The following is a 21,235-nucleotide window of genomic DNA, read 5'->3' on the forward strand; positions in this document are numbered from 1 at the left end:
ATTGATACTGAAATTATTGAGTTAATTCTGAACTGTGATTTAGAATAAATTCAGAACACATCATTTGGTATGTATTTACAAGATAAAAATATTCTTTCAATTTAAAATACTCAAAAAAAGTCAAAACAACAGCTGCTGAACTCTATTAACTTAACTATATGATTTACAGACTAATCATTTAATTTTTTTGAACCTTAGTTTCTTTTTGTGCAAGCAAGAATAACAGTAATAATAATAATAATGTGTCATGATTCAGAACTGCAGTTAAAATTAAATCTAAGAATGTTTTCTTAGAACAGTCTAGTAAATTATAATAAGCATTACAATATAAATTGCAATTTCATATTTTATTAAAAACTAGTATCTCATATCAATGTTGTCTTACCATTTGCTTCTTGTTACTAAAAATACAGATTCAGAATTTAAAAATTGCTACTTGAGATTCTAAAGTAGAAAATCTGGCTTATCATTTTTTCATGTGGGAAATCAGAGCTATTTATCTCCTATTTCCCTATAATGTTTCCTTGATTTTTCTTTAAACTGGACTTTTCTTTTTCAATGGGCTATATCCTTAATTTTCACTGAAATCTGAAATGTTAAGATACCAAGTTCCAATGAATTGTTTTATGTCTTCTCACTTAAGTTCATGCATCAAAGCTTCTTTCATCTATCAGTTACCATAATGAATATAATTTGTTCTTGCTTCCCATTTCCCTGCCTTTCACAAGTGTGTGCTCCCCTCCACCCACTCCACCACCATTTTACTCTGGGGCATGGGTCTCCCTTCAGCCGATGTGATGAAAGGGGAAATCGAGAAGCTGTTTTATGGTTTGCCCTTTCTTTTGCAATTGGACCTCTGTGGCCACCATGAGAACAAGCATGGACTAGCCTGCTAAAGGATAAGAGACCCCATTGAAGAAGGCGCCAAATATCCCATCTCAGGTGAGGCCATCCTGTATCAGTGGACCCGTTCACTGATCATGTACTTTTGTAAGCAAGTTCAGCAAAGGTCAGATGTGCCCAGTGAAGACTTACAAGAACCACCCAGTGGAACCCAGCCCTAACTGCCAAACTACAGAATCACAAACTAAATAAGCAGTTGTTATTTTAAGTCACTATGTTTTGGATGGTTTCTTGCCCAGCAATAAATAATTACATAGATACTAATCGGTAGCAGAGGAGTCTGTTTTGAGTTACAACTCCACCTCTTAATTAATGGTCAGAATGCACCTGAAGGATGGAAGAGACACGGAAGCAATTAGTATGAATAATTCCCAAAACTGTATACCCAATGCTTGTCTTAGCATTTGGCTTTAGGCTACCTAACCAAACTGCTTTGCTCAGTTTGGTCTGTAGTTGAGAAAGGAAATGAGCTCTAGAGGCAGTAAAAGACGCCAGCGGAGGACACTTTGAAGTTTGTGCTTGGAGTACAACTGCTTTTGTCTGTGTATATTACTTTAGTTTGATCACCATCTAGATGAAAGCTAGTGTCACACATTCAAAGTTAATATGCTAATCTCTGAGATAAACAACTACCTGAGAACCAAATTTCAAAGGAAACTGGTAGTTTGATTGAACTGCCTATTTCCCTGTGATTTTTTCCAGCTCTCATCAGTGAATCTAAAGACTACCTTTAACAACAAGAAAAAACGAGGGGAAAAAAAAATCATTGAATTAAAGAAATGGCCAGCAAACATTTACACGCGTGAAATAGCTTCCTTATGTACTTTATATGGACTGATTGTATTTATATCTAAAGGGATTATTTCATTTTGCAAAAGTTTACAAGGGTTAAGGCTGTCAAATTTACTTGGAGGAGAGTACAGTAGGTCAATTTTTTTGGTAATTGTTGTTTGTTTTTGTTATTTTATTGCTTGAGTCTTTGTTTCTTATCTAATCTGATCATTTTTCTTTTCAATTTCTTCAAACCCCTCCTGGACAAAAAAAATTGCTGTATCTATAGGAAAATCTTTTCTCATGTTCTTTATATCTTTGCTACCTTTAGGTCCCCTGTAAAAGTTCCCTAATTCCAGAAAGATATTATTATTGATGAGAAAAATCTGTTTTAGTCTATAACTCCGGTATATATTTTTGTCACTTCTTTGTGTCAACACTAAGCATACTAAATAAAAATAATTTAAAAAGATGGATTCTAAACTGAACAAATAAAAATGGTTAAGATGGTAAAGTATATATGTATTTTACTATAATTAAAACATAAGATAATAAAGAAATAAAAAAGATCGATTCTACTTAATATACATGAATGCTGTTGCCATAAAAAATTTACTGATGTCTTAAAGAAATACTAAAAAACACTCATTTCCATTTGTACAATTAAATGAAACCTCAGATATTGTAGTGTATCATATATAATTGCTGTCTATTAGTTAGAGGCATTCATGTGTGAATGCCTGTACATGAAGTCGTAGGTATACACTTTGGTATGTAAAATAACCACAATTTATGACATGATACAACTGTATACTTAGAAAGAGCAGGCTAGGAATTGTGTGTACACACTACTGCAGGGATATTAATCATAAACACATGCAAATGTTTATATATGAAATGTAAAAGTTAATATACAAATAAATGTAAAGAAACAGTTTTCTAGTGGCTCATATTTAGAATATCTTGAATGACCTGACTTGAAACACTGGTATCAGTTATTTAAGGAAGTTTCATAAAACAGTTGCTACAGTAATCAAATAAAATCCTTAAAAATTACTTTTCTTCATGGTTAATCCAATGGTGTCCTAAATTGGTCATCACAGCAAGTTAAAAATTATTTTTAAGTAAATATAGATTCATAGGAAGTTACCAAGACAGTGTAGAGAGGTTCTAGGTAACTCTCTCCCATTTTTCCCTGTAGTAACCTCTAATATAATTATAGAACAATATCAAAACTGGGAATTTTACATTGGTGTGATGTTTGTGTCATTTCATTATGTGTGGTGCGCACCCACTGCCACGATCCAGACTCAGAGCTGTCCCATCACTCAAAGACCTCCATATTCTCCCCTTTAGAGTCACATCCTTCTTCCCAGCACCCCTCTCTTCTAATCTCTTTCCGGTCTCTGAAATTCTGTCATTGTGAGAATGGTGTATCAGTAAAATAATACAGTCTGTGACCTCTTGAGTTCTATCTACGTTGTGTGTACCAAGAGTTTGCATCTTTATATTGCCGAGTAGGATTCCATTGTACAGGTGTGCCGTGGTTTGCTTATACGCATCATCTACTGAGGGGCATTTATGTTGCTTCCATTTCTTGGCTATCGTAAATATAGCTGGTGTAACTGAACATATACAGGTTTTTACTCAAGCCCTAAATGTTCATTTCTGTCAGGCAAACACCCTGGAGTGCCGTTGCTGGGTCATAGGTATTTGTATGTTTAGTTTTGTAAGAAACTGCCAAACTATTTTCCAGATTGGCTGTACCATTTTATTTATTTATTTATTTATTTATTTTTCAGTTTATTTATTTTCAGAAAAACAGTATTCATTATTTTTTCACCACACCCAGTGCTCCATGCAAGCTGTGCCCTCTATAATACCCACCACCTGGTACCCCAACCTCCCACCCCCCCGCCACTTCAAACCCCTCAGATTGTTTTTTAAGACTTTTTATTCATTTATTTGACAGACAGAGATCACAACTAGGCAGAGAAGCTGGCATAGAGGGAGGAAAGGAAGCAGGCTCCCCGCTGAGCAGAGACCCTGGGATCATGACCTGAGCCGAAGGTAGAGGCTTTAACCCATGAGCCACCCAGGTGTCCCTATACCATTTTAAATTACCACCAGAAGTGTATGAATGATCCAGTTTCTTCACATCCTTTGTCTCTTTTTTCTATTGCCACTATTTATTTTAGCTATTCTAATAATTGTGTAATGGTATCTCATTGTGGTTTCAGCCTGCATATCCCTAATGACTAGTGATACTAGACATATCTTCATATTCTTATTTGCCATTTGCATATTCTTATATAGAGAAAATGTTTTCTCATGTGTTTCCTCCATTTTCTAATTGGATTGCTTTGTTCTTTTAGTGTTGAAATTTCAGAGTTCTTTACATATTCTAGCTGTGAGTCTTTTGCCAGATATGTGACTTGCAAATATTTTATCCTATTCTGTAGCCATTTGTCTTTTCATTCTCTTATAAAGGTCGTTTGCAGAACCAAGTGTTTAATGATGATGCAGTCAACCTTATAAATTTTTCCTTTTATAGTGTGCTTTGTGTATCATATCTAAGAGTTCTTCACCATGCCCAAGGTCCTTAAGATTTTCTTCTGTGTCATGTGCTACAAGTTTTATAGTTCTATTTTTTATATTTAAGTCTGTAATCCAGTTCTGAGCTAATTTTGTATAAGGTGTGAGGTTAGATAAAGGTTCATTATGTAGTCTATGGATATCCAATTACACCAGCACCATTTGCTGACCCTTCCTTCAATGGCTTTAGCAATTTCAGAGCATAGACAGTGACAGAAGCATAAACAAGTAGAGGAGAAGCCCGAGACAAAAGTAGGGGTCAAATTATGAGCCATAGATCATAATCAGTATTTTTTTAAATCAGTGATGAGCTTCTGGATGGCCTTAAATAGGAAAGTGGCTTAATTGATTTACATTTTTTTAAAGATCATCCTGGTTGCTATGTGAACAATAACATGTAAGGAGAAGAAAAGCAGTAGAGAAACCAGTTAGGAGGCAATTAGAGCAACACCCTGAACATAAACCTGAATTTGATAATTTCTTATGATGTTATATTGGGCATTAATTCACAATCCCCTACCCCCTCCACCTATACACACGAGAAACACATTTGGAAATGATGCTCAGAGATCCAACCAATGTCTTGTAATAGATGCTGTGCAGTTTATCTGCAAATCCCAGCCATAGCTGTAATTCCAGTCCTTTCTCTTCCACTCAGTGAAGCATGTGAAGATGGGTGTGAGTCACAGTGATTCTACTATAAGAAAAACCTAGAATCAGGGCACCTGGGTGGCTCAGTGGTTAAGTGTCTGCCCTTGGCTCAGGTCATGATCTCAGAGTCCTGGGATTGAGTCCTGTGTCATATCAGGCTCCCTGCTCAGCAGGGAATCTGCTTCTCCCTCTTCCTCTGTCCCTCCCCTCTTCTTCTGCTTACTCCTATCTCTCTCTCTATCTATCTCTCAAAAATGGATAAAATCTTAAAAAGAAAAAAAACCTAGAATTTTTTTTTATTGCAAAGTATTTTATGACCAGTTAATTATGACACACTTCACAACTGATTCAGATAAACTTGTATTCCTCTCTATGGTTAATCATTCAAAAAAGACTCAAAAAAACAAAAATTTGAGGAACCAAAATTAGATTGCTCACAGTATTTCAAGAATATATTCATTGCATATGTTTTTTAATTAAACACTCCTTAAACATCTGATATATGATTTTTTTCATCTCTGATACAATATTCAGGTAAAATTCTATTTTCCAGGTCTAAGGATATCACCAAATATACACATTCCCAATGAGGCCACATAGTCACAGTCAATATTTCCCCTCCCACACATCTTACTGAAAGATTTTGGTAAATTAATCCAGTTTCAAAAAAATAAAAATAATTTATTAAGTGGTAATTGACTTGAGGTACCTGCATGACTCAGAGGGTTAAGGAACTGCCTTTGGCTCAGGTAATGATCCCAGCATCCTGGGATGGAGCCCTGCATCAGGCTCCCTGTTCAGTGGAAAGTCTTTTTCTCCCTCTCCTTCTGCAGCTCTTCCTGCTCATTCTCTCTCTCACTGTCTCAAATAAATAAATAAAATCCAAAGAGAGAGAGAGAGAGAGAGAACTGACTTGAACAAATACTAAAGTGAATAAAAATATTTGTTAGCCAAATGATGTCTGGAGGTGGAGAATGGTGGTATATAACTCTACAAATATTTGGCGAGCCTAAAAACTTGGCAATGAGATATTTTTGATTAAAAATTTAGTAGATACAGGTTGAAATATTGCCAAGAATAATATTCCATATATATTGATACAAATATATAAAAAACAAGTATCTAAACAAGTTCAGAGCAAAAGGAAACCGAGTTCGGCTCAAACAACCAGATTTTATGTTTTACAGAAGAGGACATGATTATCCAGAGAGAATAAGTAAGGCTCAAGGACTAAGTGACATATTTATACATTTTATACATAGAGAAGTATAAAAATACATCTTTTATAAATTATTGGAACTAGATCAGGTGATTTTATTCCATTAACATTGTTGATAACAGATTTGCAAATGATGTATGTATTCCCAACAAAAAGAAAGCTGCTGCTAATGACATCTTGTTTGACAAATTTTCATGAATGAGCAGTAGAGCAATTATGTTGATATCTAAAATTCCCAATTTCTTCTGCGAAACATCTATCTTTAAAAAATTAAGGATTTATTTATTTGAGGAGGGGAGGAGACCAACGAAGAGAGAGTCTTAAGCAGACTCCTCTGAGTGGAGAGTGGGAGGTGGGGCTGAATCCCATGACCCGGAGTCCGTGATCTGAGCCCAAACCAAGAGTCCAGTGCTTAACTAATGACAGCACCACCCAGGCTCCCCTGAAAATATATATTATTAACGTTTGCATTTGGAATCATGAAGGTGTCATGAAGGTCACAAGAGCCCCCAAGCAAAACATCATCTACTCACCAGCAGCTTCCTGAAATTTGATTTTGGCGGGGGTGGAGTGGGGGGGGTGGCGTGGAACACTGAGTAAATGCGAGAAGGCAGAAGACTTCCAGTTGCCAGGTTAAGCAGCAAGAAAAATAGTCTCTATTTTGCTTTGCATCTAATTATGATTTTATCAGAAGGAATTTTGATTGTAAGAACCTGATTTTGTGATAGTTTATCTGATATCTGGAAACAAGCCTCCCCCACTCTTTCTATAGTTGTTTCCCCTCCATTTACACACCTAATATAATGCTAGACTGTCCTGAGCCTGTTGCTACACACTGATGATTTTTTAAGGTAGTGCATAAGACACAGTAATAGTTATGACCAGTGGCCTCCAGAACAATTTTAACATGTACATCTACCAGTAAAATAACCTCCCACTCACATAAAATAAGTCCCAACCTCCAATTCACGTCTGGTATAAATTATCAACATTTGCTAGTGTACTGATAAAACACTCATATTTTTTAATATCTTTTTTTTTTTTTGAGAGAGAGACAATGAGACAGAGAGAGAGAGCACAAGCAGAGGGGAGGGGCAGAGGAAGAGGGAGGGAGCTCAGCAGGGAGCCGACTCGGGATTTGATCCCATGATCCTGGGATCATGACCTGAGCCAAAGGCAGATGCTTAACTGACTGAGCCACCCAGGCGTCCAGAACATTCATATTTATAAAATAAACACAGAAGTAGAAATGTTAAAAAATAAAAATCAAGGGCGCCTGGGTGGCTCAGAGGGTTAAGCCGCTGCCTTTGGCTCAGGTCATGATCTCAGGGTCCTGGGATCGGATCCCACATCGGGCTCTCTGCTCAGCAGGGAGCCTGCTTCCTCCTCTCTCTCTCTGCCTGCCTCTCTGCCTACTTGTAATCTCTCTCTATCAAATAAATAAATTAATTAATTTAAAAAAATAAAAATAAAAATCAATACCAACAGAAATGTGGTATTTTCTCAGTGCCTCTCATCAGAGGATCTCACAAGACTCTGGGGAACAGGCTCTTCTCTGGGCACCTGTTATTAGAAAGACCTTACATCGGTCAAGCACATTGTAAGTTTTGGAGACCATGAGGCCTCACTTGTCATGATTTTTCTCGGCATCTTTTGAAGTATCTGGCGTGGATGCTTGTGCCTCGTTGGCATTCAGTTTTGTTGAGAAGAGATCCCAAGTATAAACCGAATTTGCACTGCCGGACAAGAGGATGGATTGTAGAAGAACAGTCTTAGAGTCCTCAGTTCTGCTGGGCTTGCCTTTTAGAAAGAAGACGTACAGTTAGATATCTGATGACAGGTGAGTGAATGGTTTTATTTTCAGAACCATTGCCTTTCTATGGCAACAGTTTGCTTTACCCAGAAAAGTTCCAACCGCAGTTCCTTTTTAATTTGCTTTAACTTCAAAATCCAGGAAAGTGTATTTCAGAAGACATCATTTGTCTGTCTAGTAGATAAAGAATGTCATTAAATCTGCCATATTCCTTTTACTCTCTAGCTCTCTTAAAAAGCAGGGAAGGGGTGACAGTAAAGACACTCAAACTGACAATAATTCATAAGGTCTTTCTTCACCAGGAAATAATTTGGTAGCTTCTAGATTATTTTTAGTCATATAAATAATTTCTCTTTTTATTAAGGCAGACATCTATTTTAGTCATCTGTGACAAACTAGATGTCTGCTTCCTCAGTCCATAAAAACAGACTTCTTTGTTCAGTCTTAGAGGCAGCAAAGCCACACAGATGTCTTTAAAAGAATAAAGCTTAAAAACCAAACCTAGTGTGCCTTGATTCTGCATTGGGTGATTCATTCACTCATCAGTTCCTAATTTTGAGCACCAATGCGTGTCAAACCCTGTGCTACTTTCCAATTAAGCATTAACCTTTGAGCATAAGGATACAAACAGTCTAGCTGTAATAGAAGCAATTTACCCAAATATAGAAAAAGGAAATACACTGAGTGACATAAACCTCTATCATTGCCTTCTGCTTGTATGTACCAGATATGTTTCCTTTTTATGTTTAACCACAGGAAACACTAACAGCACATGCTCTACTCAGCTCCTGTCTCCTTGGCCTAGAACACACGGGAAGACTGGAGAAACAGAGGATTAGAACAGTCAATCTGAAAGTTCAGAAAGTGAAACTTTCATTTTCTACATTCTATAAAACCTAGTCCTTTCATGTGTACAATAGAGCTCACAGGGGGATTTCCTCTCCAGAATCGGCTAGAAAAAGGGGAGCAGACCCTCCTGCAATAGCTTCCAGCCTCTCATTTGATTTCTGCACATTTCTGCGACTCTTTCTAATCTCCGTAAAGGTCAGTTTCCCAAAAACTTTTCAGGAAATTGGGAGGAAACAGCCTATTTGAACTCTAATTTATTCATTAATGAAATACATATTGGAGACATACTAAGTGTCAGTCTGTGAACTAGAACATAAATATATGCTACCATCTACATGTACATACTTATGTGGAGGAAACAGCAGAATTCAGGAAGAGAATGATGTCTATTATTATTTATTTTAAAATACATACATTAGTTTTTTTTTCTAATTTTTTTTTAATCAGAAAGCTTTCAAAACAGAAGTAGAAAATCCAAAAGAATCAACAAAGCAAAATAAAACAAAACAAAAACCTCCTGGAAAAATGAAGCAATCATAGCAAGGTTGCAGGATACAAAGTGCATTAATTTGCTAGGACTTCCTCAACAAAATATCACAGACTGGGTGGTTAAACAGCAGAAACTTATGTTTTTTTTTTTTTACAGTTTTGGAGGCCAGGAGTCTAAGATGAAGGTGTTGGCAGGATTGGTTTCTTCTGAGGCTTCTCTCCTGGTTTGTAGATAGCCACATTCTCCCAGTGTCCTCACGAGTTCTCACGTGTCATTTCCTCTGTGCCTTTCCTCATATATCTCAGTGTGTCCAAATCTCCTCTTCATCTAAGAGCCTTTAAAGAGATAATTAAGTTAAAATAAAGATCTGTGCCTGGCTTTTATCATTTATGAATACATTTTGAAAACCTATTAATAGTAGTAGATACCAGTATATCACACTTACTAAGGCTGAATATAATCTTGTTCGGATGTATTGTATTTTATTCAACTAGTACCCTATAGGTTATATTAATGTTGATTTTTTTTTAACTGTTGAAGGCTATATTCCATTTCATGGTACAGTTTTGCAAGAATATTCCTAGGGCTAACTCTAGTAATGAAATTGTTGGGTAAAAGGGTGTATGCATTTAAAATTTAGATATTGGGGCTCCTGGGTGGCTCAGTGGGTTAAAGCCTCTGCCTTTGCCTCAGGTCATGGTCCCAGGGTCCTGGGATCGAGCCCCACAGCGGGCTCCTGCTCAGCATGGAGCCTGCTTCCTCCTCTCTCTCTGCCTTCCTCTCTGCCTACTTGTGATCTCTGTCTGTCAAATAAAGAAAATCTTAAAAAAAAAATAAAATAAAATACTTAGATATTGCCACACTGCACTCCAAAGTGGTAGAGTTTGGACTTTAAGCATATGGAAGTGCCCATATTCCAAGACTCTTGTTGGAATTAGTATTATCAATTATATTTGTTTTTTTCCAATTTGATAGGTATAAATGCTAATTTTATTTTTATTCATTTAATATGTGAGGCTGAGTATTTTTATATTTATTAGAAGTTTATCTTTCTGTAAAATTACTCAATTTATGACTGAATTATTTGCTTTTAGTAATTTTTATAAGATTATTCCACATATTATAAAATTTTGTGGAGTTTACTTTGATTTTCCATATTACCCTGTCTTTGCCATGGTTTGGTTTTTAATTTTTACAGTTACTTTTACCAACATTTCCTTTATAAATTCAGGATTTTTTTTTTGCAATCCATGTTTTCTTACAATATTTCTAAGGTTTTAGTTTTACACTCACACAATTAATAGATCTCAAATTTATACTGAGACCGAAGTAGCCATCCAGGTTTTTCCCCCAAAAGTCAACTCCTTTTTTGCAGAGCTTTTTTTTTTTTTTTAACTATTCTGTGTTTTCCCATTGAATAAGATGTCATCTTTATCATATGTAACATATCCATGTGTACCTGGATGAATATTTTCTAGATTTTGAATATTGCTCCACTGAACATGTTGATTTTTTTTTCTTATTTTGAAGCATCAGAGCAATTTTAAATGTGTACTTCTCAAAAAATATCTTTTTATAAAGTTTTCCTCAAAACATCTCACTGGTATTCTAATTTGGATGACACAGGCTTCATAGATAAATTGTAGAAGTTAATATCTTTATAATACTGAGACTTTCTATCCAGGAATCAATTCTGACCATTTTTCTAAATCTTCTCTTGTAATGCTCAGAAGAGTTTTAAAGTTTCCTTCATGTAAACCCTGAATATTTCTTGTTCCTTTAAAAAAATCTTTTTCTTGTAAATGGGATATTTCCTTCATTATATTTTGTTTATAGATGGTATGTAAGAAAAGTAATGATTTTAATATGAATTTCACATCCAGGGAATTTTCAGAATTTTGTTTTTTATTTCTCATAGTGTTTAAGACAATTCCCATGAGTTCTAAGAGTATACAATCGTATCATCTGCAAATAAAAGTAATCTAATGTCCTCTATTCTCACTTTCATGGATGTTTTTCTGCGGCATAAGCGGCATGAGCTAACACTTGAAGACCCACAGTGCTGATGACGATTGTCATCCTCTTGACTCTACTTTTTACTTAGAGCACATGAGCAACATTTGTCAGGATGTGCCGCCCTCTCCCCACCTACTTTTCCCTTTGCATTGCTTACGGGAAGGAAATATCATTGGGAACATCCCCATGCTTTGAGTACTTCTGCACTTTTCTCCTTCTTTCGCTTGTTAATGCTTTTTAAGGATTGTATGTGAAGTTTTGCCACTCCATGACTGTGGCTGATGTAGCAATAAGATATCTACTTCTTTTCATATTTCTCAAGATACATAGAGTGGGGCTCTGACCCAACTTCTCCCTCTCTCTCATGTCAGAAATGTCATCCTGTTATTATTGGCATGTGCCCGATACTTCACTGGGGAATTTATATCCACTGGCACATTTAAGTCTCACAACAAAACTTAGGGAGAGTCTTTATTAACCCTAATCTACTGAGGAAGCTTTGAAAACAACTTATCTTAAGTTATACAGTTAATTAGTAGCAGAGACATGACTTGAAGGCACACTTCTCTGTCTCCAAGGTCCTCACTATTACTGCTACATTTCCTTATAGCTCAAGAAGGCTGAAACAAGGGAGGTTCAAAGCTCTGGGTGGATATAGAAAGAGAGCTCAATTCTGCCTGAGGAGGGTCAAGAAGTGATGCTCTTGCTCCTAAGAATCAGCACTGAAAAGGATGAACACAAAATTGATTTGCCACCATGATCCAAGAAATACATGCCCACCCCACAGGAGAAGTAAGCACATCACAGCCTCACAATAGGCCTTGATTGATTTCCCTCTGGGGCCCAGGCAGTTCCTCATGTTATAGCTTGGTCAATTATTTTCAAGTCCAGGCTTACTTGCCTTAAGAGTGGGCACATGCTCAACAAGGTTCTTTAGGGAGGAAAAAAAGAAAAAAAGAGCTTGTTTTTACCTGAGGAAACTTAATTCAAGTTTTGAACTCATTTCTTCTTTTAAGCAGTTTCTATTGTAAACCCAATTCTGTGGTGGGATTTATTGAAGCACAGAACAGAAAAGACATTTGCTCAGAAGTAACTCAGGGATACAATGTGGATTAGAACTTGGAAAAAATAATAAATCATAAAGCTACTGAGACGTGAAAACACTGAGCCATACTTGAAAGTAGACTGAGATTTGAACAGGTAACTTATTGTTAAATGCACATGAATATGTGAAGAATTATAACTAAATTACGTCCCATCTCAGCAGTTTTATTTAGCAACTAATTTTTCTCTTAACTCTCTTCAGCCCTATTAAAGGAAACATTAGCATCTTCTTTCACTCTTTTATAGATGAATAAATAAAGACTAATTGGATTTCTAGGAGTCATTCTGGAAATAACTAAAGGCCTATAATTGGAATGGATAATTCCTGATCAAAGGGTCCTTCAATTCCTTGGTTGAGAGTTGCATTATATCATGTCTTGTTATGAGGATACTGTGAGCCTGAGGTTCATCATGGACATTTTTCTGTTTTCTCTTCATCATCCAGCCTCTGGACCTTCTGCTCATCTAACATCAGCTACTTTCACAAGGGGTAAAGACAGCCCTAGAACAAAAGTTGGCAACTGGAGAACCTCACCATAACACCTACAAAAGGTGACATAATCAATTGTACGTTTACTGGCAAGAAAATTCAGTGATTATTTATAGACCACTTCATCAGTCCTGGCCTATGTACAAGACTTGCTTCCTTGAAGGCAAGTTTGGCACATGTTCTTCTGTCACAGAATATGTACTGTAATGTGATAATGCAGTTAGAGAACTACCAACATAGAATAATAGGAGTATAAACATGTCATAAAGAGCATAATTTGGGGCTAAAATAAAAGACATCAAGGTTTCTCACATAGGAGTTACAAAGAATATCCGCAATGTTGGGGTTTGCCTGTATAACATCAAGTATTTTTATTCATTTTATTTTTTCCTGGAAGAGTCAAACTCTGAATGACCAGTGTATTCATCTCTTACATTTCTATCATAAGATTGAGTTTTCTTAATAATGGGAAAAATAAGTTCCAAATATGCATCTCCTTTATTCCAAAGAAGAATGTTTTATGTCAAATGGTTTAAGTACTCTCATTGTGGGACTGTTACAGAAATAGCAAAAGATGTTCAAAGACAATGTCAAGGCTATGAATTTTATTGGCTAGCAAAGTAAATGGAAACATAACAATGTGGAGACCTTGCTGTACATTTGCAGTTGAAACCCAAGGTTTCCAGGATTTTAAAAGTCCTGTCTGAGATGCCCAGCTGCCAATGATTCTATCCTTATAGAAATCTCTGATTATGGTAGAACCACCACTCTCCCACTGAGAAGGGAGATGTATAATCTTCTGGAAACTAGCTAAGCATCTTTCCACTTACTAGGTTGTAGTTACCATGAAAATCATCTCCAGAAAGCTTAATTCTGGGAGAGTCAAAGTCAGTTTCCTTAGAGACCTTGACTTTTCCATCCCTTTTCAGGACTAAGTCCCAGACCTACCAAAGGTCTGGATTCCTACAGAAACCAAACTAATTTCTTGTTTTTTTCTTTAAATTTTTATTCATTCTCCTATTCTTATTCCTTTATGTATTTTTCATAATATTTTGCTAAATCCAATCTTTTAAAAAGACTCAAGTCCTATTACAAATATATCTAATAAGAATAAGAATATACATAGGAAATTAGATCAGGATATTAATCTGAGAACACATACTTATATCTTTTACTTCTAGATATTAAAAAATGGTATTAGAGCAAACAAAACTATAACATTAGCAGTAAACAGTAGTCTCCATGGTGAATCAAACTCATTGAAGAATCTACAGAAGTAAAGTATGGAACAGCTTGGCAGAAGAAACTACTGATCAAAGAACACAAAGAGAGGATAGGTATAAAAAGCAAAAAACATTTCTAAGGCTTCTCCATGTCAGAAGTAAAAGATAAAACAAGGAGAAAGGTGTGCACAGACCAAATACCAGGGTGGTTTTCAGTAGAACTAAATTCATACAATTTGACCCTTCCCACGTTGGTGATGGAAAATTTGGGGCACTAATGTGGGTGCTTGTGTGGGAGAGGCTAAGGAGTACTCAGATGGGTAATGCCATACAGAAAGCACAGAGAACATGCTCCCTCCAAATACCAGCTATGGGAAATTCACACTGTTAAACTTCCAGCCCCATGATCACTGTAAGCAAGCAGTAGTGTGTATATATATATATACACACACATATATTTATGGAATCCCAGAAAGGAATATTTAAAAAATCAAAAAACACCAGACATTTGAAGAAAATCAAGAGTATGACATAAGGGAACAAAAAAGTAAGTAAATAATATTTATTCAAAAATGAGTATTTATTTAATAAGCTAATGTACAAGAAATTGGATTTACTATAGAGAATATTGATAGCTAAGTCTTCATTAAGCAAAACATAAAATTTGAAGCCGTAGGGGGAAATATTCTTAAGCTTAATTGCATAAAAGTAACCCAGATTCTTTCTAATGCGGATGTCATAAAAAATACTAAGATAAAATTGGCAGGTGGAAGAAAATAATTGCAGCACATGTAACAAAGAAGTCACACAAAGACTATCTGAAGGAATTCTATAAATGAATAAGAAATAAAAAAAAAAAAAAAACTAAACCTCTGACAAAGTGCCTAAGAAACTTAAGAAGAAAGAGACAACCTCACAAATTATCAGGAAAATAAAAATAAAAATCATATAGTATTTTTGAAATGATAATAATGTTTTTTTGCCCCTTAGATTGGCAATAAGGACTGGCAGAGATGTGGTTTGTTTGCTTAGCTCCTAATATCCAGGACATCTCTGTCAAAACACTATCTAAACACAAACTAAAGAGAAGTCAGTGATATCAAGAGACAAGGAATACAGTCTTTGCAAAAATAATTAGAGAGGAGAAGGGAGTTGGGGGAGATTGGAGGGGGAGGTGAACCATGAGAGACTATGGACTTTGAAAAACAATCTGAGGGGTTTGAAGTGGTGGGGGGGTGGGAGGTTGGGGTACCAGGTGGTGAGTATTATAGAGGGCACAGATGCGGTGCAAAAAAAATGAATACTGTTATGCTGAAAATAAATTAAAAAAAAAACAGTTTGCAAAAGTCACTTAAGTGGATGATGACAGCCTTCAACAATCCATTATCCAAGAAAATATAGCAATTATACACATATGCATGCACCAAATAACAGAGTCCCAAAATATAGTTAAAATAGAATTTAGAAATAAACATTTCTAAAATAATATTTGGAGACTTCAATAGCCTCACTTTCAATAATGGATAGACGTTCTAGAGAGAAAATCAATAAGGAAATAATGGACTTGCCACTATATTATAAACCACTAGGTCTGGCACACATATAGAGAACACTCCCCCCAACAAAAGCAGAGTACACATTCTCAAGTGCACATGGAGGGTGATCTAGGATAAACTACAGGTTAGGTCACAAAACAAGTCTCAATAAATTTTAGAAGATTCAAATTATACAAAGTATCTTTCATAACTACAATGAATAAAGCTAAAAACTATTAACTGAAGGAAAACTGAAAAGAAATCACACACATGTGAAAAACTATACAACACACTCTGTTTTAAAAGATCTTACTTATTTTTATTGAAATTCAATTAGCCAACATATAGTGTATCATTAGTTTCAGAGGTAGTGTTAAATAATTTCTCAGTTGTGTATAACGTCGAGGGCTCAACACATCACCTGCCCATCACCCAATTATCTCATCCTCCCATCCACCTCCCCTCCATTTAAAGATTTTATTATTTGAGGGAGAGAGAAAAAGCATGGGGAGAGGAACAGAGGGAGAGGGATAAGCAGACTCTGCTCTGAGCACGGAGATGGACGCAGGGCTCAACCTCAGGACCTTGAGATCATGAGCAGAGCCAAAACCAGGAGTCAGACACTTAACTGATTGAGTCGCCCCAGTGCCCCCTATAAAACACACTCTGAAACAGTGGGTCAAAGAAGGAATTCAAGGGAAATTGGAAAATAGTTTGAGATAAATGGAAATGAAAAAAAAAATAGGAATGTTTATAATATATAGCAAAGGAAGTGCTCAAAAGGAATTCATAGCTGTAAATACCTATGTTAAAAAAGATCTCAGATCGGGGCGCCTAGGTGGCTCGTGCCTTCAGCTCAGGTCACGATCCTGGAGTCCTGGCACTGAATGCCACATCAGGCTCCCTGCTCGGCAGGGAGTTCGCTTCTCCCTCTGATCTTCTCCTTCTCATGAGCTCTCTTGCTCTCTCTCTCACCCTCTCTCTCTCCCTCTCTCTCTCTTTCTCTCTCAAACAAATAAAGTCCTTTAAAACAAATCTCAGATCAATAACCCGGTTTTACATCTTGAGACACTAGAAGAGTAGGCCAAAATCAAAGTTAGAGGAAGGATAGAAATAGTAAGAATTAGAGTGGAGATAAATAAAAGAAAAAAACAGAAGACAACTGATATCACTAACAAAACCAAATAAGGGGTCTTTGAAAAAAAATCAGCAATTTGACAAATGTAAACAAACCATAATGAGATACCACTTTAACCCTAGTGGGTTGGTTACAATTCAAGAATGGAAATTAACTGTTGGCGAGGATGTGAAGAAATTATAACCCTCTCTTTTGCTGGTGGGAATGTAAAATCATGCAGCCACTATGGAAAACAGTTTGGCAGTTCCTCAAAAAGTTAAACATGGAATTATAATATGACCCAGCAATTATACTCCCAAGTATAAACCCAAAGAATTGAAATCAGGGATTCAAGAAGCATGTGAATATTCTTTGCAACACTATTCACAATAGCCAAAAGGACTGCAGATGACTAGACAAAGAAAATGTGACATATATGTGCAATGGAATATGATTCAGTCATAACAAGAAATGAAGTTTTGATGAATACATCAAGAAATACTGAAAATATTATGCTAAATGCAGTAAGGCAGCCACAGAAGGACAAATGTTGTATGATTCACGTATATGAAATATCTAGGAGGAGTGAATTCTTACAGAGAGAAGTAGACTTTTTAGGTTACAGAGGTTGGGGAGAGGCGAAAACAAGAAGCATTGCTTCATAGTTACAGAACGTCTATTTGGGGTGAAGAAGATTTTGGAAACATATTGGCAATATTCCTACAACATTGCAAGTGTAATTAATGCCCGTAAACCATACATTTAAAGTGGTTATAATGGAAAATATTGTGTTTTGCATGTATGTTATATATGCATATAAATACACAATGAAAACTTGAAAAAAATGTTTGTGATAAGGTGAGGAAATCAACACTCATGCGGAGGAATGGAAATTGATACTTTCTGGAGGACAATTGGAAGTATCAAAATTTTAAAAATTTGTGGATGGACAAATCTTTTAATTGAGTTGTAGGACCCGACACTCACCAAGTCACTTTTACACTGGAAAAACACAGCTTTGAGTGGCAAATTCATTGGCTCATCACAATCCTTTCACCCAGTTGGTGAGATTGAGGTGGCAAGGAAGGGGGATAGTATCAAATGAAAACCACTCTCTTCTAATGATTCAAAATTTTATACTAAAGGTAGAATGTGGCAAGTAGGAACTTTGTTTTTCTCTACCTTATTGCATCCCAGGAATAAGACATATTCTGCAAAGGCATCCTATATTCATTTATCCCTCTCCTGTATTCTAATGAATTGGAAACCCTTGATGACAGTGTACAGGTAGAAAACCCCCCATGATTTGAAACACAACAGAAAACCTGTGCTGAAAGCTGAAGAGAGGCAGTCAAGGTTGAAGAACATAGAAGCAAAGGGATTTGAGAGACTGAAGATCTTCTGGGAAAGAAAAGAAAGAGGGAGAAACTCAGAAATCTAGGAAGGATGTTTGAACAAACCGAGAGTGAAGAAAACCCTTCAGGACCCATCTGTGGTAGGCCTGTGTACATTTGTATATTTGACTATTTGTGTCAGTTAATTTTTTTTCCTGAGCACAAACCATCTCAAAACATAGTAACCTAAATCAACAGTCTACTATTTAGATACATCTCAGTGGATTAGTGGTTTGGCTTGGGCTCAGCTGGATGGTTTCTCTGGTCTTATCTGTGTTACTACGCATCTTTGCTCAGCAGCTAGGTCCTCTGGGGGGCTGACTGGACTCACATGGCCTAGCTGAGTAGGCTAGTTTCTGAGCTATGTGGTCCCTCATCTTCCAGTGTGCTAGCTCAAGAGTTTCACAGAACAGCTGGGCAACTTTTCAAAAGAAAAAGCACAAATATTCAAGTCCTCCGAGGCCTGGGCTTAGGACAGGTACAGCATGACTTCCCACTGCATTTTATTGGTGAAGCAAATTTCAAGTTCAGCCCAGACTCAGAGGGTTAAGAAATAAACTTCACCTCTTGTTGAGAGAAGCTGCAAAATCACATTACAAAGAGATGTCAGTACAGGACAGGAATAACTATAGCCATGTTTGTATACCACCAGAATACCAACTCACGTCCCCAGTCAATCAAGAAGCAGAAACAATTTCCAGCCTATGTGTAAGATTGCTCCAGGAGCTATAATAAAAATAATGTGGTTTTTGTTTCCTTCTTTCTTTTTGGTGAGAATCTGAATGTTCTCCCTGAAAATTTTTCTCTATGTACTTATGGAGGGAAAATTATGCTCTGAGATTTACAGAAGGTACTATGTTTCTTCTTTCTAATTTATCTTTTTAATTATTTTTTTAATTATCAGTATGACTTTGGAGCTCAGACCTCAGAAATAATGGTCCAGTTGTTGCCTTTTAGTGTCTTAGAGTCTATTCGGAACCACAAATATAAAATGTGCCAGGGAAAAAGAGATGGGGCAAGGATTTGTTCTCCTTTTGTAAGGGAATGATTCGATTTGGACTTTAAGGATTAGCAGGAATTTTCCAGACTACAAAAGTCAGAAAATATCGTCCAGATAGAGAGGATGGCAAAAGATAAGGAGATTCAGCACACTCAGCAAAGTGTAGGCATTCTACGAGGAAGGCTCAGCTAGAAGAGTAGTGGGGATTGGCTGTAGGTTCTCATCTCAGGGATCCTCCTACCACATGCAAAACATCTATGTAGGGTCCCGCAACTCACTCTGATCACCTGTTTTATTAATGGCATAGTTCCTGTCTAAGACTACACTGAAAACTCACAATTCTACCTGAACGCTACCATGTTCCTATGAAGTCAGATATTACATTGTCACATTGTTCTAGTCATCATTTATTCACTAGGTTCTGCAGCAGAATGGGAACATTGTTTGTTGTAAAACTGCCTTTTAATATAAGACACCCCAAAATTGAATTCTCAGCTTTGAGTCAGGATGATACTCTTTTCTAGCACTTCCTGCACCGTCCCTTCATGCCAGAAAAGTTATTTTTCTCCAGAGACTTGTTTTTGGTGTAAAATCGGATGCTGGCACAGTTTTGATTCTTATTGACAAGCTTCCTTGTTTACTGTTGTTCATCCTTAAGATGTTGCCTTGTTAAAGACAGAAAGGTTAACAACTGAACCCTGTTTGCCTTGAGTAAATCATTCTCAATTTTCTGGAGCTCATTGCAAACAATCTGCTCCAAAAGAGCTAATTAGAGCTGAGAATATAAAATGAGAGTCTGGGCAGTACCATTCTGCATAGTCTCAGTTGCGGGCTTCTTTTTCTCCTTCACACGAACAAAGTCATTCTATGCAAGTCAGTCTCCTTTTATCTCAGAAGAAATATGTTTGCTGAAGATAGGGATCCATGCACTATTGCATTCTCATGGCAATTATGGCTACAATGGCAGAATGTGGACCATAAAATATACGAAAATCTTGTCAGTCTCCTAGATACGTGCTAATAGTTACTGGCAGGCTTGTAAATGTACTGGGACTGTCATTCATATAACTAGAGACTGCAGGGTAGTGTTTTTAAGTGCATCTCAATTTCAAACATTCCGCTTTCTCTCCTTCTCTCTCTCTCTCTCTCTTTCCCCCTCCCCTCTTTCCTCCCTTCTTCCCTCACTCCGTGTGTGTGTGTGTGTGTGTGTGTGTGTGTGTTTTGGGGAGCAATGAAGGGTCTCGTCAATTAATAAAAATAGTTCTTATCTCATGTATCGGTTGGGTTTTTCAGTATAACAAACCACCCAAAACTACTGGCTGGCTGTACACAGTAACACTTGATTAATGCTCTTATGGCTATGAGGTGACTAGATAATTCCGCTGATCTGAGCCTGGCTCAGCTGGTCTATGCTGGGCCCATTCATGAGTTCATAGTCAACTATTGGGTCTGGTAGAAACCAGGATCAGCTTGGATGGCTCGTCTCTAGTCCATATGGTATTTCATCCTCCTGCAGGCTAGTCTGACTTGTTAGTATGGCGGCCCAGCAGGGTTCCCAGGGAGTAAATGGAAGCATGCAGGTCTTCCTGGCCTAGACTTGGAACTGGCAAGGCATCCCATCCACACATTCTATTGGCCAATGTAAGTCCCAGAGCCAGCCCAGATTTAGACAGAATAGACTTCATCTCTTGAGGAGTTACAAAGTCAATGAAAAAGGACACAGATACTTTTAAAAAGATGGAGAATTTGCACGATTTTGTAATCTATCACAAGTTATAAGGGATTAATAGCTTTGTTATGACCAAAATCTCAAGATAAAACAAATGATGTGTTCTTTAGTTATTTTTATTAGCAGGTGGGTTGGGGTTGTATTGGCATATGAAGTAGGGAGGATTGATTTCCCTCCTCTTCTCCAGCATATTCTTTTCTAGTTTGGTAAGCACTTTGATAAACTCTTTAGTGCATCAAATTGTGACAGATAACTTTAGGAAGTGTGAATAAAGAGCTTCTCTATCTTACAGCAGTTAATAAGAAAACTTTTTTTTTTTTTTTTTTTTTTTTTAAA

At 36.7% G+C, this 21,235-nt stretch overlaps 1 non-coding gene across 1 annotated transcript; it reads right to left on the reverse strand.

Annotated features, from left to right (window-relative positions):
• Nucleotides 1-2,715: 2,715 nt before the first annotated feature.
• LOC122911054 lies at nucleotides 2,716-2,780 on the reverse strand. Its single transcript, XR_006385379.1, has one exon. It is a non-coding gene; the product is annotated as a small nucleolar RNA SNORD58 (small nucleolar RNA).
• Between the last annotated feature and the right edge of the window lie 18,455 nt (nucleotides 2,781-21,235).

This window comes from Neovison vison, chromosome 6 (assembly GCF_020171115.1).
Source record: "Neovison vison isolate M4711 chromosome 6, ASM_NN_V1, whole genome shotgun sequence".
NCBI classification, from domain to species: domain Eukaryota; kingdom Metazoa; phylum Chordata; class Mammalia; order Carnivora; family Mustelidae; genus Neogale; species Neogale vison.